The sequence below is a fragment of the Syngnathus typhle genome, unplaced genomic scaffold, assembly GCF_033458585.1.
Source record: "Syngnathus typhle isolate RoL2023-S1 ecotype Sweden unplaced genomic scaffold, RoL_Styp_1.0 HiC_scaffold_256, whole genome shotgun sequence".
Lineage (NCBI taxonomy): Eukaryota > Metazoa > Chordata > Actinopteri > Syngnathiformes > Syngnathidae > Syngnathus > Syngnathus typhle.
This window is the reverse complement of record NW_026872160.1, coordinates 39665-63326: the sequence shown is the minus strand read 5'-3', so window position 1 is coordinate 63326 and position 23662 is coordinate 39665. Positions and strand designations below refer to the sequence as shown.

Sequence of the window (23662 nt, the reverse complement as noted above, 5' to 3'; positions counted from 1 at the left end):
AAACCCTGCAGCCACACCGAGGCTAAGGTATCAAAGTACCTTAGAAGCAGCGTTTCAGAAAGGCAAGACATATCCAGGTATCAGGTGCTAACCAAAAATTGTAAGCATTTGTGGTTGATGTGCTATTTGAAGCAATAATTACTACGCTTTAGTCAGTCATTTATAAATAAAGTTTTCCCCTTTTCAATTTGTGGTCGAACGCCATACGTTTTATTTGTAACTCCACTTCCTATAAACAACACTAAAGTATTACAATATTAAATGTAAGTATCCAGTGGCTTTACAAATTGATAGTTTTGCTGCTCATGACGATTAAGCCCTGCATCTCTGTTGGTACCATGTCTCTTTTTAGATTATACTAAAAGACAAAACTTTTTCCCAACAACAGAGAGAGAGAGAGAGAGAGAGAGAGAGAGAAAAGTAAAGAATAGCTCCTTTTTATTAAAGTTATACTATTAATATGCATATTCCACTAATGCACTAATGTCTAAAAAGGTTAATAATTCACGTGACGTAATACTTTTTTCTACAAAATTCAATAGATGACTCTCCAAGAGCAAGAATGCCACTGCATTTAAATCGTTTTTTGGGCGGGAAATTACACTTCCGGTATCGATATCGGATCGAATATCGGGTATTTTGGGTAGGAAATACTTGGTATCGGATCGATTCCAAAATCATTGGTATCGCCCATCCCCACTGGACATCATAAACTGGTGGCCAGCCAATCGTAGGGCCGATATGTTTTCTATTTTGTTGTAAAGGATAGAATTCTTCTGCTATTCACATTTAGATAAAGGTCATGAACTTGATTGAATCAAACCCTTTCAAGACGTTATTGACTTTCTGCTATATCCTGTGAGAATGAAGCGAACCGATTCTAATGGCTTCCTGACTTAACTATCCTTTATTTGACCAGCAGAGGGGGGTGCACCGTTCCTGGAAGTACTGCAATACCAGGTCGATGCGTGGAGTGGACGGAGCAAGCCCCTAATTCCATCTCCCAGTTCCAACAATCAATTTAATATATGGTCCCCGGATAGGGGACGTATCAGATATTAAACTGATAAGAACAGATACTACACTTGATCTTAGCCAAAAGGCCGAGAAGCGATATTCTAAAGTTGGTCTGAGAAAACTACTTAAATAAAGAGACTACCAATTCAAGTTACGGTTTAAATATATTGAGTCATACTAATGCCACGTACCGACCACCGTAACAAACCTCAACTATTAAGAGTTTGGAATGATAATGCGTCACCGGGCTGTTTTCAACCTGTGCATCGGTTGCAGATTTCCGTGTGTTCGTGGAGGTTTAGTGTCACGTGGTTCACGTTGACCCAATAGAATAACGATGAACTGAGCTCCTGATGGGAATAGCTTTTAATGACCAACAAAACGAATTGGTCATTCGCCAAAAACAATCGGATCTTTGGATACATTTCGGGACCGAAGGCAAGATAGCTGTTTGACGAACATTTTGACGGGAAAAAAAACACGCGGCAAAAAAACACGCGGCCCACTTCGCCAAACTACTTCCTGTTTCCTGCTGTGGCAATTTACATTAACCCTCGAACGCCACCATCGCAGTGGAGGTGAATCGCATTCCAATCCACGCCAGCATTTCTTAACACTCATTTGAGGAAATTACGATCGTCTTTTGTTTCCCGATTTGTGTTGAATAAAAATCTGAAATTACACATTTGAAAATAACACACGGAAATCGGATCATTTCCATTTCTCTCATACCAAAAGTACACGGACCAAGACATACAACTATTTATACGTTCAAAACTCACACTCAAAATAGTTGCCCAATCGATAGGTGACGCTGTTTGAAATATCAGGTATCCATAATCCTGTGCGCCAACAATGTTTCAAGGAAAAAACACATTGATGAACACAAAATACTCGTTTAAACTGTCTATTTAGGTTGAGTCCTTCTAAATGTAGTAAATCTATGAACGTCTATTGTTTGTATTAGAAGGAATGGTTGCTGCAATTTCACCGATCGCCTTTTACTAAAGATTTCCGTGGGGAGGAACAATGAGAGTTCATCTCAATTTTTTGATGCTCTGCGAAAGCGGAGCCACCTATACTTGTCAATGGGAAATAGTTAATAGTCCTGCCTTGTAGTTATTAATTCTGCTAAAGTTTACAGACCAAATTGGTTAAGCTTTAGGGACAGCTTTTGGTGACATCCACCCATTCAAATATAAAACTATTGATTATGCATTGAGCAATAAATTAATATATTTTCCACAAATTATACTATATGTAAGGAACAATAATAGGAGCCATTTAGCTATTAAAGTATTAATATAAAAATACCCTCGTAAATACCCATAAACTGATGCTTTGCTTCTCTTTCTACTGCCTCCACGCCTTTGTTCACCTCCTTTTTCTTAGAGTTGCCATCTAGTGGTGGTGGCAGCATAAGAAATGAAGTAAAAACATACCCATCATGCATTGCCTCTTTTCACCTGAGAACCATATGAATTTGTATTTATAGAAAATCTCCAACAGTACCGCAGAAAGATATATATTTCTTTTTCTGAGCAAGTTTAGAAAATGACATTCTCTTAAAAATTTGAGAACAAGGATTGTACTAAAAATTTCTGGCACAATTTCTGATTTAAAGAAAGACATTTTGATCATATTTTTTCGTATATCCTTGCTGCCAGCCGCCATGAACTTGAATCAATGACGTCATTGACCCTCTGCTTTATCCTGTGAGAATGAAGCTAACGGACTGTGATGTAAACTACTCTTGATTTGACCAGTAGAGTAGGGGGTGCAAAAATCAGTTGTATGTCTGGGTCCACGTACCTTTTGGCCATTAGTTTTTCTTTATAGTGTAGGTAAATGGAGAACGGGAAATGATCCGTGGGGCTATTCCAGAAAGCAGGTTATATGAAAGTTATATCATATACGTTCGTATCAATAACGGGTCGGGAACGTAGTAATTACATTTTATTTTGCAATTACTAATTTGTTGAATGAAGTTCGGCAAGTAGGTGCACAGTTGCAGAGCACAGCTTGATGCACCATCGCTCAGTATGTGGCGACCATGAAATTTGGCTTCGTGTGAGGGATTTTGTATTGTACAGGAGAATCAGGGGAGAGCGCGAACGCAGTCCCCCACTACCAGAAATTGTGCAGTCGAGATTCCCACATTTGGGGAATTCGCAGGGGTCAGCACAACCGGAGTGCAATGGCTGAGCCTCACCCTGGGTGAACCACCTTCTTGATCATGGTATCTCCCCTGCCAGGTAAGTATGAGTTGTATACGTCGCCGGGGCCGACGTTTTCACCGCGCACACCATCTACAGTCAGAGGCTAATTTGGTACAAAAGTGTGAGCACACGTATTCAGTGGATGAGACAGCATTCGTAGAACTGTTAACATAGTACACCTTTAGTCATTCAAAACCAAAACATTTTAAATTAAGTAAAAAATAGATTCAGAAACATGACCATCATGCCTTGCTTCTTTTTCTACTGCCTCCACGTCTTTGTTCACCTCCTTTTTCCTAGAGTCGCCGTCTAGTGGTGATGCCAGCAACTATAATAAACCGATAAATGAAGTCAAAACATGCCCATCATGCAGTGCCTCTTTTCTCCTGAGAACCCTAAAACGGTATGAATTTGTATTTATTGAAAATCTCCAACATTACCGCAGAAAAATATATATACTTCTTTTTCTGAACGAGTTTTGAAAATGACATTTTCTTAACATTTGGAGAACAAGAATTGTACTAAAAGATCCTGGAACAATGATAGGAAAATCTCAAGCAAAAAAAGACATTTTGACCATATTTTAGAACAGTTACGTAAATTCTTGCTGCCGCCTAAGATGAACCGTCATGAACTGTCATGTACTGATATTGTACTGTGGGCCTACGTGATGACGTAGTGAAGGAGTGACATTCAGGGAAATGAATATGCAGACAGAGCGGCAAGTTGATGGCCCTCTGTTTCATGAATAAAAGTGATTAAAGACATCGGTTCGGGTCCTGATTAAATTCAGAGTGCATTACCTAATAAAGATATAAGGTGAGCACACAACAATGGCGACGAGGATGACGTCCACCTTCTAAGGAAGAGGAGATAACGACGACGATTTTCGTGAGCAAGTTTAAGTTTGAGCTAACATGGCTAAGTCGGAGCTACAACCGTTTGCTTGCTGCACTGATCCAGCTACTCTCGGGCCAAGATGGACACGATGGCTAACATCTTTCGAGTTGTATGCTGACGGTAAAGGACTGATAATGAACGAGGATACGACCAATGCTACTAAACAAAGAAGACGCGCTCTACTTTTGCATTTGGCGGGACAGGACGTGCAGGATGTTTTCTTCACTTTACCAAACACGGGTGAGGTGACCGACTGCGCGGCAGCAGTAAGGACACTTGACTCCTACTTTGTTCCCCAAGTGAATGCAGCGTACGCGCGCCAATCCTTCCACAAGTTGTTCCAAAATCAGGGAGAAACGGTGCAACAGTTTGGTACACGTTTACGTCAGGCTGCGAAGGACTGTGACTTTCAAGGAGACAAGGACAATCAAATTAGAGACGCTATCCTGAGCAGATGCTGTTCTGGATACGTGAAGAGAAAGCTTCTCGAGGATGGACCTGGTTTGACTTTGGCTCGCACGTTGGAGTTGGCATCGCAATGTGAGCGAGTGGAAGAGCAACTAGCAGCAATGAATGGGAGCAGTATCAAGAAAGAGGGGGAAACGATCAGTCGTATCACAACGAAAAAAGGAAAGTTCACAAGGCCAAAAGGTAAATTGAAGAATTGTGATGACAATAAAGCAGAGAAGCAGTGCTACAGGTGTGGCTACACTGACCACATGGGTAAGGATCCCAAATGCCCAGCACGTGGACAAACATGTCATAAATGCAACGGTAAGGACCATTTCTCAAAAATGTGTCGTACCAAAGGACAAAAGAAGCAAAACGTTAATGCTGTAGAGACTGTGCACAATGACTATGCATTTATGGTGAAAGACTGTGAAATGCCTGAAAGACTAATATTTTGTGTAGGGGGAGTTGAGTTAAAAATGTTAGTAGATTCTGGGGCAACGAGTAATGTTATGGGAGAAAATGTTTGGGAGAAGCTAAAAGCTGAAAACATAAAATGTGAATCATATGTGCCCAAAGAGCAGAGAAATATGTATGCATATTCCTCAACCCAGACACTATCTGTCAAAGGTGCTTTCAAATGTGTAATCGAGATAGGTGACAGGACTGAAGAAGCTGAATTCATTGTGATTAGAGGTAATGGTGAACCACTCCTTGGTAAAATGACAGCTATTAAGCTTGGAGTACTAAAAATAGGGGAAAACGTTGCAGCAATCACAGATGTTAAAAGTATTCTGCAACAACAGTATTCAAATGTGTTCAAAGGAGTAGGTAAATTAAACACCAAACAAATCTCACTGTACATAGACCCAAATGTGAAACCAGTCGCTCAACCACTGAGACGGATACCCTATCATTTGAGGGATGCAGTCGAGAAGAAAATCAAGGAACTGATGGACATGGACATTGTGGAGAAGGTTGAAGGTCCTACTCCCTGGGTAAATCCGGTAGTGATTCTCCCAAAGAAACATGACAAAGACCTTAGGATGTGTTTAGACATGAGAAAAGCTAATGAGGCTATTGTGAGGGAGAGATACCCCCATCCCTACAGTGGATGAAATACTGCAAGGTCTGAATGGTTCTGCAATATTCAGTAAGCTTGATCTCAAATGGGGCTACCATCAGTTAGAGCTAACCCCAGAGTCCAGAGAAATAACAACGTTTGCTGTGCATAATGGTGTTTACAGGTACAAAAGACTGATATTTGGAGTCTCGTCCGCTAGTGAGCAATACCAGCACGAGATAGCCAATGCACTAGCAGGCATCGAGGGTGTGGAGAACATCTCAGATGACGTGATCATCCACGCTCCAGACCAGGTGACACATGACAAGCGCCTGCACGCAGTCATGAAAAGACTTTCAGAATGCGGATTAACACTGAATGTGGAAAAATGCCAATTTAACATGGACAGACTTGTTTTCATGGGCATATTGTTGACCCAGAAAGGCATTGGACCAACTGAGGAGAGAGTGAGAGCTGTTAAGGATGCCAGAGAACCAAAAACGGCAGCTGAAGTGAGAAGTTTCCTAGGACTGGTAGGATTCAGCAGTAGATTTATACCCCAGTTTGCAACGCTCTCTGAACCACTGAGGAGATTGACCAGGAAAGAGACTACATTTGTGTTTGGACCAGAACAAAAATGAGCATTTCAGACTTTAAAGACTGAACTAGCCGGGGCAGGTACTTTAGCTTATTTTGACAAAGAGGCTCCTACCAGAATAATCGCAGATGCAAGTCCTGTAGGGTTAGGCGCAGTGCTTGTACAAAAACAAGATTCTGAGGAGGTACCAGTGTGCTACGTTAGTCGTAGTCTGACAGATTGTGAACGCAGATACTCACAAACAGAAAGGGAGGCCCTAGCATTAGTTTGGGCATGCGAAAGGCTACATCCATATGTGTACGGACGTAGGTTTGACTTAATCACAGACCACAAGCCATTAGAAGTCGTATACAGTAAAAGATCCAAACCATGTGCTCGTATAGAGCGATGGGTCCTCAGACTTCAACCTTATGACTTTCGGGTGGTGCACATTGCAGGAAAACAAAATATTGCTGATTCTTTATCTAGGTTGTTGTCAGACACAGGGACAAAAGGAATACATGAACATGAATCTGAAGAGTATGTGAGATTCATTGCAGTTAATGCAACACCAAAGGCGCTTACCACACGAGAGGTAGAAGAAGCCTCTGCTGTAGATCCAGAGCTGACGGAGGTGCGAAATGCAATTGAAATTGGACACTTCGAAAAATGTAAACAATATGCACCCATTGTAAATGAACTCTGTGTGATTGGATACATTGTGTTACGTGGAAGCCGCATAGTTTTACCAGAAAAACTCAGAGCAAAAGCACTTGCATTAGCTCATGAAGGACACTTAGGAATTGTAGGGAAAAAACAACATCTCAGAACAAAAGTGTGGTGGCCTGGCATGGATAAGGCAGCGGAAAAATACTGTAAAGCTTGTCATGGATGTCAAATAGTGGCCAGACCAGATCCACCTGAGCCTTTGAGGAACACAATCTTACCAGATCGACCATGGCAAGACGTGGCTGTAGATCTGTTAGGACCACTACCAAACAATCAGTCTATATTTGTTTTAGTAGATTATTACAGTCGCTACTATGAGTATGAAATAATGACGTCTACAACCACGGACAGAGTTATTGACTGAATTGAGGACATTTTCAGTAGGCATGGACTACCAGTGACGATCAAATCGGACAATGGACCACAGTTCAAATCTGACTTCTTCAGGGAATACTGTGAAACAAATGGAATCAAACATGTGAGAACACCACCAAAATGGGCACAAGCCAATGGAGAAGTGGAACGTCAAAATGCATCACTGATGAAGAGAATCAGGATTGCACAGGCAGAAGGGCTGGACTGGAAACGTGAACTGAGGAAATATGTAACTATTTACAAGAGCATTGAACACCCCACGACAGGGAAAAGTCCAGCTGAACTTCTTTTCAACAGGAAAATGAGAGGAAAGTTGCCTGACCTCTCTGAGTCCAAAACAACGGCTCTAGATGTTCGTGACAGGGATGCTGAACAAAAAGGGAAAGCAAAGCTTTATGCTGATGAACGACGAGGAGCCCAGTACTCAAATGTGGACATTGGAGACACAGTACTGGTACAACAGGACAAACAGGACAAATTCACAACACCATTCAATCCAACCCCACATAGAGTCGTGAGTCAAACTGGAAATCAAGTGGTAATTGAATCCCCAACTGGAGCTCGCTACCACCGGAATACCACTCACGTGAAGAAATACCAATCATATGAGAATACTGAAGGACATGACACACCGAAGACTTTTACTGAAGGGGAGGAAAATGTACTGAGCAGAAATGTGGACAGTTGCAACCAGACACCACAAGAGGAAGCTCAGGAACCTGAAATGAGGCCCCAGAGAGTCAAAAAGATACCAGCAAAGTTCAAAGACTTTGTGACAAAGTAAAAGTAAAGGGTTGTGTCTGAATATATTGTTCACTGTTTAAGAGAAAAAAATGTTTATGGGTTACATAAGAAAAGTTAGACAATACAATGTTCGGTTAGCAAAAGATGATGATGTAAATTACATGGTCAATATTAGTATGTGATGGTACAGTTTATTTCTAAGGAAAGGGGGGATGTCATGTACTGATATTGTACTGTGGGCCTACGTGATGACGTAGTGAAGGAGTGACGTTCAGGGAAATGAATATGCAGACAGAGCGGCAAGTTGATGGCCCTCTGTTTCATGAATAAAAGTGATTAAAGACATCGGTTCGGGTCCTGATTAAATTCAGAGTGCATTACCTAATAAAGATATAAGGTGAGTGTCAGGGTTTTCCAAAACTATCTTGATCATATGATTATGTTGGAATGTATGTAACCAGTAATGAATAACCTTGGTAGATTAGTTTTATGCTTATGTTGGTGTGTAACCAGTAATAAATAACCTAGCTTGTTCCATCCTACACAATGTCGTAAAACATCCCCTGCCCTGCTAATCTAGAGGTCAAGGGCCTTTTTTACTTGTCTATTCAGTCTATGGTCACCCCCACCCTTTTTCTCTTAATAAAGATGGTCTTGTGGGAAGCGAGAGTCAGACGTCATTCGATCATTGCTGTACGCACAGTGACGAATGGACTCTCCGCCTGCAGGTGCCCAAAATGACTAACTTGTCTCCGAGTGGTTCTTGCAAAATAAGTTAGAGTGAGCACCACTCTAACAGTGAGCACACAACATGAACTTGAATCAAATCCGATCAAGACGTCGTTGACTTTCTGCTTCATCCTGTGAGAATGAAGCTAACGGATTGTGATGTAAACTACTTTTTATTTGCCCAGTAGAGGGGGGCGCACCGCTCCTGGAGGTACTGCAATACCAGGTCGATGCATAGAGTGGACGGAGCAAGCCCCTATACCATCTCCCTGTTGCGAAAATCCAATATATACATGGTCCCCGGATAGGGAACGTATCAGATATTAATCTGATAAGAACAGATACTACACCTGGTCTTAGCCAAAAGGCCGAGAAGCGATGTACTGAAACTGGTCTGAGGAAACCACTTAAATAAAGAGACTGTGGTGTGCAAGGACTGGAGTCGGAGGCGGAGTGATAAATGACGGTGCCAACGGCAGTTGTTTTAATGACATTTATAATTAGCTTCTCTCAACCACGGGCCGACTCTTTTCCCTTCGAGATCCTAACACACACTCCTCAAACAGGAAACTCCCACACGTGTAAAACATCCCACCGGAACTCGGCAACGTGAACTTAGGTTCCGGGTGAATTATGTCAACCCACTACACAAGCCCCCCCAGAATTCACCCATAGTCAAAATCCCCGCGCCGGAAAGGAACGACAGCCCGACCACAGCGGGTGTAGGTGGCAGGGGCTGGCAGGGGGTCAAGGGTAGGGGGCGCCGCCGGAAAGACCGCTGGGCTGGACGGTCGCGTTGTCGGTCGGGCAGGCGGGAGCTCGGTCAGGTCGGAGGGGCGAGGCGCTGGGGGGCGTCCGCGGCGTGGGGCCTGCGCCAATTCCAACGTCCGGGAAACATCCACGTGGGCAGGCTTAATCCTATCAACCGAGATAGTCTCAGGCCTACCGCCGATGTCCACGACCATGCTCTTACTCCCGTGCTGCAAGACCTTAAAAGGCCCGTCGTAAGGCGGACGCAACGGCCCGCGGTGGGCGTCGTGGCGGATGAACACAAAACCCGCCGAGCGTAGGTTGGTGGGCACCCGGGAAACAGGGGTGCAGTGCCGTGACGTGGGGACAGGTGCGAACGTCCCGGCAACTTCCAGCAGGGAGGACCGCTGCCCTGCCGCCGACCAAGGCGTTGTGGCGTCTGGAATGAAGTCCCCTGGAACTCGTAGTACCTGGCCGTAGACGAGCTCAGCGGACGAGGACTGCAAGTCCTCCTTAGGGGCCGTCCTGAGGCCCAGCATGACCCAGGGAAGTCTGTCCACCCAGTTGCCATCCACCAGACTGGCGCGTAGAGCAGCCTTCATGGAGCGGTGGAACCGCTCGCACAGCCCGTTAGCCTGGGGGTGATAAGCGGTGGTGCGGTGCAGCTTGACGCCCAGGCCTCCAGCAACCACATTCCAGATCTCGGAAGTAAACTGTGCACCCCGGTCCGAGGAGAGGTCTGAAGGTGTTCCAAAGCGCGCGACCCATGTGCCAATAAACGCCCGGGCCACGTCAGCAGCCGAGGTTGAGGAGAGGGGGACGGCCTCAGGCCAACGGGTCGTCCTGTCCACCATGGTGAGGAGGTAGGTGAAACCATGGGAAGGGGGGAGCGGGCCCACAAGGTCGATGTTGACGTGGTCGAACCTCCTCTCGGGGACAGTGAACGGCTCCAACGGGGCCTTGGTATGGCGGTGCACCTTCGCACGCTGACAAGCCACACACGAGTCGACCCAGGCCCGCACGTCCCTCTTCAGCCCTTTCCAGACGAACTTCTGAGCCACCAGCCTCACGGACGCTTTTCTGCCAGGATGGGACAGGCCGTGTATCGCCTCAAAGACAGCCCGCTGCCAGCCGGCAGGGACAAGTGGTCTAGGCTGGCCGGTGGAGAGGTCGCACCACAGCCTGACTCCTGAGTCGCCAACCGCGACCACCTCCAGACGCAGCCCAGTGTCAGAGTCTTTGAGCGACTGGATCCCAGGATCTGAGGCTTGGTCAGCACTCATACTTGAGTAGTCGAGCCCCAGCTGAACCGTGTGGACGACCGCTCTAGAGAGGCAATCGGCGACCACGTTGGACTTGCCGGCGATGTGTCGGATATCTGTGGTGTACTCAGAGATAAATGACAGCTGACGCTGCTGGCGGGCGGACCACGGCTCAGCCACCTTGGACATAGAGAACGTGAGGGGCTTGTGGTCGACGAAAACCGTAAACTCACGGCCTTCCAGGATGGAGCGGAAATGGCGGATCGCCAACCAGACGCCGAGTAGCTCCCTGTCGAATGTGCTGTATTTGCGCTCCCTAGGGACCAGCTGGCGGCTGAAAAAGGCGAGCGGTTGCCAGGCGCCACCAACCCACTGCTCAAATACAGCACCAACTGCGTAGTCAGATGCGTCGGTTGTGAGGGCGACCGGGGCTCCAGGCGACGGGTGGACCAACAAGGTGGCCTGGCACAGCGCAGCCTTAGTATCCTCGAAAGCTTCGATCCTCTCGGGGGTCCAGTCGATGTCCTGGTTGGGGGTCTTACCCTTAAGGGCCCCATACAGTGGGTGCATGATGTGGGCCGCCCGGCGTATGAATCGGTGGTAGAACGTAACCATCCCAAGGAACTCCCGTAGCCCCCGGGCCGAACGTGGGCGGGGAAAAGCGGAGACTGCTTCCACCTTTGTCGGCAAGGGGGTGGCCCCATTACTGCCGATGAGATGCCCAAGAAACTGGATCGACGGCACCCCGAAGACGCACTTCGCCGGGTTAATGATCAGGCCATGCTGGTCGAGCCTTGTGAAAAGGGCCCGCAGGTGTGCCGCATGCTCCTCCTCCGAGGAGCTGGCGACGAGGACATCGTCCTAGACATGAAAGGCATGTCCCTAAGTGCAGAGTCCATCAACCGCTGGAAGGACTGGGCCGCGTTTTTCAGGCCGAAGGGCATCCTAAGAAACTCGAAAAGCCCGAAAGGAGTCACCACCACCGTTTTAGGGATGTCAGCAAGGTGCACCGGGACGTGGTGATAACCCCGCACCAGGTCCACTTTGGAGAACAGGTGCTTCCCTGCTAGATGTATCAAAAAGTCCTGAACATGGGGGACCGGGTAGCGGTCGGGCGTGGTGGCATCATTGAGGCGGCGGTAGTCGCCACACGGGCGCCAACCACCATCCGGCTTAGGCACCATGTGGAGTGGGGAGGCCCACGGGCTGTCAGAGCGGCGAACAATGCCAAGGCGTTCCATGCTGGCGAACTCGGCCCGAGCAATTGTCAGTCTCTCCGGGTTGAGCGGCAAAAGTGGGCCGTGTAAGGCTGGGGAACTCTCCGAGGAGTTTCTGGTACATGTCGCCCTCGGAGAGCGAACTGGAGAGACCCACATAATTCCCCTCATCGCGGACACATGCGAAGGAGGAGAAGGTTAACGCGTCCACCAGGCGGCCGTTCTTAACATCCACGAGCAGTCCGTGGGCGCACAAAAAATCTGCGCCAAGCAGGGGGAAGGAGATGTCGGCAGTGACAAAGTCCCATGTGAAACACTGACCCCCGAAACATATGTCCACAGTCCTTGTGCCATACGTCCTGATGGGGGTGTCGTTGGCGGATGTTAAGGGCGGGCCGTGCAACCCTCCAGCAGCGTCGTCCACTGTAGCCGGCAGGACGCTTCTCTGGGCGCCGGTGTCACAGAGGAATCTGCGACCAGAGAGGGAGTCCTCAACGAACAGCAGCCGGTTCTTTTTGCCTGCGGTCACGGCCACTACTGAGCGCAGGCTTTGGCGTTTCCCGTCGTGTCGAAGTTGCAAGGGGAGCGGCACCTTTTAGCCTTGGCGCCAAAACGTGCATGGAAGTAGCACAAACCTGTGCTGGTGCGGCTGTCAGTTGCAGCGCGTCCTCTGCCAGGGGCAACGCCAGCGCTCGGGGACGTGTAGCTGCGTGTTGGGGCCAGCACACCAGGGGCGAAACGCTGGGTGGCCAAGTAGAAACGGTCCGCTTCCTCCGAAAGAGCACGCGGCTCCGTAATGGTCGTATTTGCGAGGGCCGTTTGGACGTGCGGCGGCATATGTCGCAGAAACAGTTCAATGAAAAGAAAATTCGGCTCTTCCCCACCCAGCAGGTTTAACATCATCTCCATGTGTTCAGAGGGTTTGCTGTCCCCCATGCCTTGAATAGCAAGCAGGCGCCGGGCTCGTTCGGATCGCGACAGTTCAAAAATCCTGAGGAGATAAGCCTTGAGCCCTGCATATTTATCCTGGGCCGGAGGGGAAGTGATGAAACTTACAGCTCTGGCTGCGGTGGAGCTTCCGAGTGCCGAGACAACGTGGTAGTAGCATGTGGCGTCATCCGTAATTCCCCGGAGGGCGAACTGAGCCTCCGCCTGTGCGAACCATGCACGTTGCTGCAGAAGTCTCCCAAAACTCAGGCAGCCTAAGGACGGCGGAATGCGCCATGCCGTCTCGCTCGGTATTCTGTTCAGTCCCGGAATCCTCAGCGGGACTGATGTCAGGGTCACCAGTGTGGTGTGCAAGGACTGGAGTCGGAGGCGGAGTGATAAATGACGGTGCCAACGGCAGTTGTTTTAATGACATTTATAATTAGCTTCTCTCAACCACGGGCCGACTCTTTTCCCTTCGAGATCCTAACACACACTCCTCAAACAGGAAACTCCCACACGTGTAAAACATCCCACCGGAACTCGGCAACGTGAACTTAGGTTCCGGGTGAATTATGTCAACCCACTACAAGACTACCAATTCAAGTTACGGTTTAAATATATCGACTCACACTAATGCTTCTTTTCCTGCGCATCACGTGATTCCCGTTTCTTTTTGTGGTCAGGTGCGGAAGTCAACGCTGCTGCCATCTAGCGGTGTAACGGCATATACGCTTTAACAAATAATAATCACTCGCAGGGCACACAGAGACGAAAAACCGTCCGCACTCGCACCTACAGGCAATTTGGAGCGCTCAATGGGCCTATCATGCATGTTTGGGGGAAATGGAAGGAAACCAGAGTGGAGAACGTGCACAATGCAAACAAACAGGTCAGGGAGTTGGAACCTGTTGGACTCACAACGACACGTTTAGAGTGTAAACGTTTCCATAGAATTGCCAAACACCAAATACTTGTTCGAACTATACATCTTAGTTGAGTGTTAAGGCCTCCTAAATTTAGCAAATATATGAAGATCTATTTTTATTAAAAGGAAATGGTTGCTAGTGTGACACCGCCTGTTACTTTGGTGAGACCAGCAATGGGGTGGCCCGTTTGGACAAGCCGAAATCAGTTAAAGTTAATTCAGATTTGTGTCGAAGTTGTAAAGATTTAAGCCGTGTAAATGAATACAGCCATAAGTACTTCAGTACAAAAGTACTTCAGAAATACATAACAGGCTTTTGTTAGTTGAACTAATACGACGATACTGTTAATCGACTGAGTTGAATATCAGGAGTACGCCACTACATTAGCTTAATTTTTGTTTAACCAATTTCAAAGAACTACTCTGATCATGTCCCTCCCCTCAATGCTCCACTAGGACGCATAGAACGCTCATCAAAAGTGGAGAATCTATGATATAAACATCATTATTCTCCGCTAGCTTCACGCTCAGGAAGGAACATCAATTCTCATCATCGTAGTTGGCGAGACCGTTCACTTTAGAAACACATATCTCAAGTTAATAACTATAGAAATGATCCCTGAAAGTATAGTCTTAATTCATCAACGAGGGGCGGCGGGAAGTCATCTGCGAGTGTACCATTTTTACCCAGAGGGCAACCACGACTAGTAAAGGACTATGTTTAGATTGTAGGGGTGTAACGATACATCGATACACATCGAATAATCGATATTATGCTCTACGATTTATTGGCATCGATGCTAAAGGTAAATAACAATTCATACGCAAAATAAACAAGGTACTGCAAACTCTTTATTTAGGAAATTACAAGAGTATTGTAGTATACAAATTCCTTACTTTAACACTGAACTTTGATGTCGTGTTTTTTTTTTAAATGTGCGGCGAGATTTGTGCTCCCTGAATATTTGATCACCGCATGGCAGGATTTACAAACTGCACGTGTCTTGGCCGTTGAGCCATCTTTTCTTTGGAATCCAAAGTGCTTCCAAACGAATGACTTGAAGCCTAAAGGGGAGCAAATTTCCTCGTCTTTTTGGACACTAGCCATAGGAGCAGCCCAGGAGCCGCGTACTAGTTGTCCCCTCCCCTTTCACGTGCGTGATCTGCTCACAACACAACAACGCCGGGCGCACTGCTCCCGAAAAGAGGAAGCAAGCAACTATGAACTGGATTTCAAAATTAAGTCGCGTCTAATGTCCGAGGTCAAACACGGCGATATAAATCGATGTTTACCTTTAGCATCGATGCCAATAAATCGCAGAGCATTATATCGATTAATCGATGTGTATCGATGTATCGTTACACCCCTAGTTAGTAGGCGTGCTGGAGCCTATCACATAGGGATGGGCGGATCGATACAAAAGTATCGATATATCGATCCAGGCTGCTCATTTTTGAGTATCGATCTCCCTAGCTAAAATATCGATACTTACAATTATTTAATTATATTTTTCCTCATTTTTTTCTGCTCCAATTTGACGACTTGCACTCATGCTAGCACTACTTTTCCTTCCGCCTGCTGCACCGGCGTGTCCTGCTCTGCTTTGCTCCCGCCCCCTTTTCTCACAAGCCAAGCCCTCTTCCTCCGCCTCCCGTTCCAATCCAAACAAACACAAACAAGCATGGCCACGGCGGCGGCCCAGTCCGAACGCAAGAGAAGTCTGGTTTGGGGATATTATATTTTACTTAATAACAACGAGGCAAAATGTGAAATATGTCACAAAACAATTAAATATTGTGGCAACACCACAAACTTGACAAAACATTTAAGCAAAATTCACCCCACAGTTCATGAAGAGCTGCAGTTGAAACGTGCCGCAGACACTAAGGCAGCGACGGAAACCCCTGCAGCCACACCGAGGCTAAGGTATCAAAGTACCTTAGAAGCAGCGTTTCAGAAAGGCAAGACATATCCAGGTATCAGGTGCTAACCAAAAATTGTAAGCATTTGTGGTTGATGTGCTATTTGAAGCAATAATTACTACGCTTTAGTCAGTCATTTATAAATAAAGTTTTCCCCTTTTCAATTTGTGGTCGAACGCCATACGTTTTATTTGTAACTCCACTTCCTATAAACAACACTAAAGTATTACAATATTAAATGTAAGTATCCAGTGGCTTTACAAATTGATAGTTTTGCTGCTCATGACGATTAAGCCCTGCATCTCTGTTGGTACCATGTCTCTTTTTAGATTATACTAAAAGACAAAACGTTTTCCCAACAACAGAGAGAGAGAGAGAGAGAGAGAGAGAGAAAAGTAAAGAATAGCTCCTTTTTATTAAAGTTATACTATTAATATGCATATTCCACTAATGCACTAATGTCTAAAAAGGTTAATAATTCACGTGACGTAATACTTTTTTCTACAAAATTCAATAGATGACTCTCCAAGAGCAAGAATGCCACTGCATTTAAATCGTTTTTTGGAAGGGAAATTACACTTCCGGTATCGATATCGGATCGAATATCGGGTATTTTGGGTAGGAAATACTTGGTATCGGATCGATTCCAAAATCATTGGTATCACCCATCCCCACTGGACATCATAAACTGGTGGCCAGCCAATCGTAGGGCCGATATGTTTTCTATTTTGTTGTAAAGAATAGAATTCTTCTGCTATTCACATTTAGATAAAGGTCATGAACTTGATTGAATCAAACCCTTTCAAGACGTTATTGACTTTCTGCTTTATCCTGTGAGAATGAAGCAGACCGATTCTAATGGCTTCCTGACTTAATGATCCTTTATTTGACCAGCAGAGGGGTGCACCGTTCCTGGAAGTACTGCAATACCAGGTCGATGCGTGGAGTGGACGGAGCAAGCCCCTAATTCCATCTCCCGGTTCCAGAAATCAATTTAATATATGGTCCCCGGATAGGGGACGTATCAGATATTAAACTGATAAGAACAGATACTTCACTTGATATTAGCCAAAAGGCCGAGAAGCGATAACCTAAAGTTGGTCTGAGAAAACTACTTAAATAAAGAGACTACCAATTCAAGTTACGGTTTAAATATATTGAGTCATACTAATGCCACGTACCGACCACCGTAACAAACCTCAACTCTTAACAGTTTGGAATGATAATGCGTCACCGGGCTGTTTTCAACCTGTGCATCGGTTGCAGATTTTCGTGTGTTCGTGGAGGTTTAGTGTCACGTGGTTCACGTTGACCCAATAGAATAACGATGAACTGAGCTCCTGATGGGAATAGCTTTTAATGACCAACAAAACGAATTGGTCATTCGCCAAAAACAATCGGATCTTTTGATACATTTCGGGACCGAAGGCAAGATAGCTGTTTGACGAACATTTTGACGGGAAAAAAAACACGCAGCAAAAAAACACGCGGCCCACTTCGCCAAACTACTTCCTGTTTCCTGCTGTGGCAATTTACATTAACCCTCAAACGCCACCATCGCAGTGGAGGTGAATCGCATTCCAATCCACGCCAGCATTTCTTAACACTCATTTGAGGAAATTACGATCGTCTTTTGTTTCCCGATTTGTGTTGAATAAAAATCTGAAATTACACATTTGAAAATAACACACGGAAATCGGATCATTTCCATTTCTCTCATACCAAAAGTACACGGACCAAGACATACATCTGTTTATACGTTCAAAACTCACACTCAAAATAGTTGCCCAATCGATAGGTGACGCTGTTTGAAATATCAGGTATCCATAATCCTGTGCGCCAACAATGTTTCAAGGAAAAAACACATTGATGAACACAAAATACTCGTTTAAACTGTCTATTTAGGTTGAGTCCTTCTAAATGTAGTAAATCTATGAACGTCTATTGTTTGTATTAGAAGGAATGGTTGCTGCAAATTCACCGATCGCCTTTTACTAAAGATTTCCGTAGGGAGGAACAATGAGAGTTCATCTCAATTTTTTGATGCTCTGCGAAAGCGGAGCCACCTATACTTGTCAATGGGAAATAGTTAGTAGTCCTGCCTTGTAGTTATTAATTCTGCTAAAGTTTACAGACCAAATTGGTTAAGCTTTAGGGACAGCTTTTGGTGACATCCACCCATTCAAATATAAAACTATTGATTATGCATTGAGCAATAAATTAATATATTTTCCACAAATTATACTATATGTAAGGAACAATAATAGGAGCCATTTAGCTATTAAAGTATTAATATAAAAATACCCTCGTAAATACCCATAAACTGATGCTTTGCTTCTCTTTCTACTGCCTCCACGCCTTTGTTCACCTCCTTTTTCTTAGAGTTGCCATCTAGTGGTGGTGGCAGCATAAGAAATGAAGTGAAAACATACCCATCATGCATTGCCTCTTTTCACCTGAGAACCATATGAATTTGTATTTATAGAAAATCTCCAACAGTACCGCAGAAAGATATATATTTCTTTTTCTGAGCAAGTTTAGAAAATGACATTCTCTTAAAAATTTGAGAACAAGGATTGTACTAAAAATTTCTGGCACAATTTTTGATTTAAAGAAAGACATTTTGATCATATTTTTTCGTATATCCTTGCTGCCAGCCGCCATGAACTTGAATCAATGACGTCATTGACCCTCTGCTTTATCCTGTGAGAATGAAGCTAACGGACTGTGATGTAAACTACTCTTGATTTGACCAGTAGAGTAGGGGGTGCAAAAATCAGTTGTATGTCTGGGTCCACGTACCTTTTGGCCATTAGTTTTTCTTTATAGTGTAGGTAAATGGAGAACGGGAAATGATCCGTGGGGCTATTCCAGAAAGCAGGTTATATGAAAGTTATATCATATACGTTCGTATCAATAACGGGTCGGGAACGTAGTAATTACATTTTATTTTGCAATTACTAATTTGTTGAATGAAGTTCGGCAAGTAGGTGCACAGTTGCAGAGCACAGCTTGCTCAGTATGTGGCGACCATGAAATTTGGCTTCGTGTGAGGGATTTTGTATTGTACAGGAGAATCAGGGGAGAGCGCGAACGCAGTCCCCCACTACCAAAAATTGTGCAGTCGAGATTCCCACATTTGGGGAATTCGCAGGGGTCAGCACAACCGGAGTGCAATGGCTGAGCCTCACCCTGGGTGAACCACCTTCTTGATCATGGTATCTCCCCTGCCAGGTAAGTATGAGTTGTATACGTCGCCGGGGCCGACGTTTTCACCGCGCACACCATCTACAGTCAGAGGCTAATTTGGTACAAAAGTGTGAGCACACGTATTCAGTGGATGAGACAGCATTCGTAGAACTGTTAACATAGTACACCTTTAGTCATTCAAAACCAAAACATTTTAAATTAAGTAAAAAATAGATTCAGAAACATGACCATCATGCCTTGCTTCTTTTTCTACTGCCTCTACGTCTTTGTTCACCTCCTTTTTCCTAGAGTCGCCGTCTAGTGGTGATGCCAGCAACTATAATAAACCGATAAATGAAGTCAAAACATGCCCATCATGCAGTGCCTCTTTTCTCCTGAGAACCCTAAAACGGTATGAATTTGTATTTATTGAAAATCTCCAACATTACCGCAGAAAAATATATATACTTCTTTTTCTGAACGAGTTTTGAAAATGACATTTTCTTAACATTTGGAGAACAAGAATTGTACTAAAAGATCCTGGAACAATGATAGGAAAATCTCAAGCAAAAAAATACATTTTGACCATATTTTAGAACAGTTACGTAAATTCTTGCTGCCGCCTAAGATGAACCGTCATGAACTGTCATGTACTGATATTGTACTGTGGGCCTACGTGATGACGTAGTGAAGGAGTGACGTTCAGGGAAATGAATATGCAGACAGAGCGGCAAGTTGATGGCCCTCTGTTTCATGAATAAAAGTGATTAAAGACATCGGTTCGGGTCCTGATTCAGAGTGCATTACCTAATAAAGATATAAGGTGAGCACACAACAATGGCGACGAGGATGACGTCCACCTTCTAAGGAAGAGGAGATAACGACGACGATTTTCGTGAGCAAGTTTAAGTTTGAGCTAACATGGCTAAGTCGGAGCTACAACCGTTTGCTTGCTGCACTGATCCAGCTACTCTCGGGCCAAGATGGACACGATGGCTAACATCTTTCGAGTTGTATGCTGACGGTAAAGGACTGATAATGAACGAGGATACGACCAATGCTACTAAACAAAGAAGACGCGCTCTACTTTTGCATTTGGCGGGCCAGGACGTGCAGGATGTTTTCTTCACTTTACCAAACATGGGTGAGGTGACCGACTGCGCGGCAGCAGTAAGGACACTTGACTCCTACTTTGTTCCCCAAGTGAATGCAGCTTACGCGCGCCAATTCTTCCACAAGTTGTTCCAAAATCAGGGAGAAACGGTGCAACAGTTTGGTACACGTTTACGTCAGGCTGCGAAGGACTGTGACTTTCAAGGAGACAAGGACAATCAAATTAGAGACGCTATCCTGAGCAGATGCTGTTCTGGATACGTGAAGAGAAAGCTTCTCGAGGATGGACCTGGTTTGACTTTGGCTCGCACGTTGGAGTTGGCATCGCAATGTGAGCGAGTGGAAGAGCAACTAGCAGCAATGAATGGGAGCAGTATCAAGAAAGAGGGGGAAACGATCAGTCGTATCACAACGAAAAAAGGAAAGTTCACAAGGCCAAAAGGTAAATTGAAGAATTGTGATGACAATAAAGCAGAGAAGCAGTGCTACAGGTGTGGCTACACTGACCACATGGGTAAGGATCCCAAATGCCCAGCACGTGGACAAACATGTCATAAATGCAACGGTAAGGACCATTTCTCAAAAATGTGTCGTACCAAAGGACAAAAGAAGCAAAACGTTAATGCTGTAGAGACTGTGCACAATGACTATGCATTTATGGTGAAAGACTGTGAAATGCCTGAAAGACTAATATTTTGTGTAGGGGGAGTTGAGTTAAAAATGTTAGTAGATTCTGGGGCAACGAGTAATGTCATGGGAGAAAATGTTTGGGAGAAGCTAAAAGCTGAAAACATAAAATGTGAATCATATGTGCCCAAAGAGCAGAGAAATATGTATGCATATTCCTCAACCCAGACACTATCTGTCAAAGGTGCTTTCAAATGTGTAATCGAGATAGGTGACAGGACTGAAGAAGCTGAATTCATTGTGATTAGAGGTAATGGTGAACCACTCCTTGGTAAAATGACAGCTATTAAGCTTGGAGTACTAAAAATAGGGGAAAACGTTGCAGCAATCACAGATGTTAAAAGTATTCTGCAACAACAGTATTCAAATGTGTTCAAAGGAGTAGGTAAATTAAACACCAAACAAATCTCACTGTACATAGACCCAAATGTGAAACCAGTCGCTCAACCACTGAGACGGATACCCTATCATTTGAGGGATGCAGTCGAGAAGAAAATCAAGGAACTGATGGACATGGACATTGTGGAGAAGGTTGAAGGTCCTACTCCCTGGGTAAATCCGGTAGTGATTCTCCCAAAGAAACATGACAAAGACCTTAGGATGTGTTTAGACATGAGAAAAGCTAATGAGGCTATTGTGAGGGAGAGATACCCCCATCCCTACAGTGGATGAAATATTGCAAGGTCTGAATGGTTCTGCAATATTCAGTAAGCTTGATCTCAAATGGGGCTACCATCAGTTAGAGCTAACCCCAGAGTCCAGAGAAATAACAACGTTTGCTGTGCATAATGGTGTTTACAGGTACAAAAGACTGATATTTGGAGTCTCGTCCGCTAGTGAGCAATACCAGCACGAGATAGCCAATGCACTAGCAGGCATCGAGGGTGTGGAGAACATCTCAGATGACGTGATCATCCACGCTCCAGACCAGGTGACACATGACGAGCGCCTGCACGCAGTCATGAAAAGACTTTCAGAATGCGGATTAACACTGAATGTGGAAAAATGCCAATTTAACATGGACAGACTTGTTTTCATGGGCATATTGTTGACCCAGAAATGCATTGGACCAACTGAGGAGAGAGTGAGAGCTGTTAAGGATGCCAGAGAACCAAAAACGGCAGCTGAAGTGAGAAGTTTCCTAGGACTGGTAGGATTCAGCAGTAGATTTATACCCCAGTTTGCAACGCTCTCTGAACCACTGAGGAGATTGACCAGGAAAGAGACTACATTTGTGTTTGGACCAGAACAAAAACGAGCATTTCAGACTTTAAAGACTGAACTAGCCGGGGCAGGTACTTTAGCTTATTTTGACAAAGAGGCTCCTACCAGAATAATCGCAGATGCAAGTCCTGTAGGGTTAGGCGCAGTGCTTGTACAAAAACAAGATTCTGAGGAGGTACCAGTGTGCTACGTTAGTCGTAGTCTGACAGATTGTAAAAGCAGATACTCACAAACAGAAAGGGAGGCCCTAGCATTAGTTTGGGCATGCGAAAGGCTACATCCATATGTGTACGGACATAGGTTTGACTTAATCACAGAGCACAAGCCATTAGAAGTCGTATACAGTAAAAGATCCAAACCATGTGCTCGTATAGAGCGATGGGTCCTCAGACTTCAACCTTATGACTTTCGGGTGGTGCACATTGCAGGAAAACAAAATATTGCTGATTCTTTATCTAGGTTGTTGTCAGACACAGGGACAAAAGGAATACATGAACATGAATCTGAAGAGTATGTGAGATTCATTGCAGTTAATGCAACACCAAAGGCGCTTACCACACGAGAGGTAGAAGAAGCCTCTGCTGTAGATCCAGAGCTGACGGAGGTGCGAAATGCAATTGAAATTGGACACTTCGAAAAATGTAAACAATATGCACCCATTGTAAATGAACTCTGTGTGATTGGATACATTGTGTTACGTGGAAGCCGCATAGTTTTACCAGAAAAACTCAGAGCAAAAGCACTTGCATTAGCTCATGAAGGACACTTAGGAATTGTAGGGACAAAACAACATCTCAGAACAAAAGTGTGGTGGCCTGGCATGGATAAGGCAGCGGAAAAATACTGTAAAGCTTGTCATGGATGTCAAATAGTGGCCAGACCAGATCCACCTGAGCCTTTGAGGAACACAATCTTACCAGATCGACCATGGCAAGACGTGGCTGTAGATCTGTTAGGACCACTACCAAACAATCAGTCTATATTTGTTTTAGTAGATTATTACAGTCGCTACTATGAGTATGAAATAATGACGTCTACAACCACGGACAGAGTTATTGACTGAATTGAGGACATTTTCAGTAGGCATGGACTACCAGTGACGATCAAATCGGACAATGGACCACAGTTCAAATCTGACTTCTTCAGGGAATACTGTGAAACAAATGGAATCAAACATGTGAGAACACCACCAAAATGGGCACAAGCCAATGGAGAAGTGGAACGTCAAAATGCATCACTGATGAAGAGAATCAGGATTGCACAGGCAGAAGGGCTGGACTAGAAACGTGAACTGAGGAAATATGTAACTATTTACAGGAGCATTGAACACCCCACGACAGGGAAAAGTCCAGCTGAACTTCTTTTCAACAGGAAAATGAGAGGAAAGTTGCCTGACCTCTCTGAGTCCAAAACAACGGCTCTAGATGTTCGTGACAGGGATGCTGAACAAAAAGGGAAAGCAAAGCTTTATCCTGATGAACGACGAGGAGCCCAGTACTCAAATGTGGACATTGGAGACACAGTACTGGTACAACAGGACAAACAGGACAAATTCACAACACCATTCAATCCAACCCCACATAGAGTCGTGAGTAAAACTGGAAGTCAAGTGGTAATTGAATCCCCAACTGGAGCTCGC

At 44.9% G+C, this 23662-nt stretch overlaps 6 non-coding genes across 6 annotated transcripts; all 6 read right to left on the bottom strand.

The window, feature by feature from the left end:
- Positions 1 to 923: 923 nt before the first annotated feature.
- On the bottom strand, positions 924 to 1115 carry LOC133149127 (U2 spliceosomal RNA). Its single transcript, XR_009713108.1, has one exon. It is a non-coding gene; the product is annotated as a U2 spliceosomal RNA (small nuclear RNA).
- Positions 1116 to 3116: 2001 nt separating this feature from the next.
- Positions 3117 to 3280, bottom strand: LOC133149125 (U1 spliceosomal RNA). The gene has a single exon (XR_009713106.1). It is a non-coding gene; the product is annotated as a U1 spliceosomal RNA (small nuclear RNA).
- Positions 3281 to 8992: 5712 nt separating this feature from the next.
- LOC133149116 (U2 spliceosomal RNA) lies at positions 8993 to 9183 on the bottom strand. The gene has a single exon (XR_009713097.1). It is a non-coding gene; the product is annotated as a U2 spliceosomal RNA (small nuclear RNA).
- Positions 9184 to 14304: 5121 nt separating this feature from the next.
- On the bottom strand, positions 14305 to 14522 carry LOC133149120 (small nucleolar RNA U3). Its single transcript, XR_009713101.1, has one exon. It is a non-coding gene; the product is annotated as a small nucleolar RNA U3 (small nucleolar RNA).
- A 2184-nt stretch (positions 14523 to 16706) lies between these two features.
- Positions 16707 to 16898, bottom strand: LOC133149115 (U2 spliceosomal RNA). The gene has a single exon (XR_009713096.1). It is a non-coding gene; the product is annotated as a U2 spliceosomal RNA (small nuclear RNA).
- Positions 16899 to 18888: 1990 nt separating this feature from the next.
- Positions 18889 to 19052, bottom strand: LOC133149114 (U1 spliceosomal RNA). The gene has a single exon (XR_009713095.1). It is a non-coding gene; the product is annotated as a U1 spliceosomal RNA (small nuclear RNA).
- Positions 19053 to 23662: the final 4610 nt, after the last annotated feature.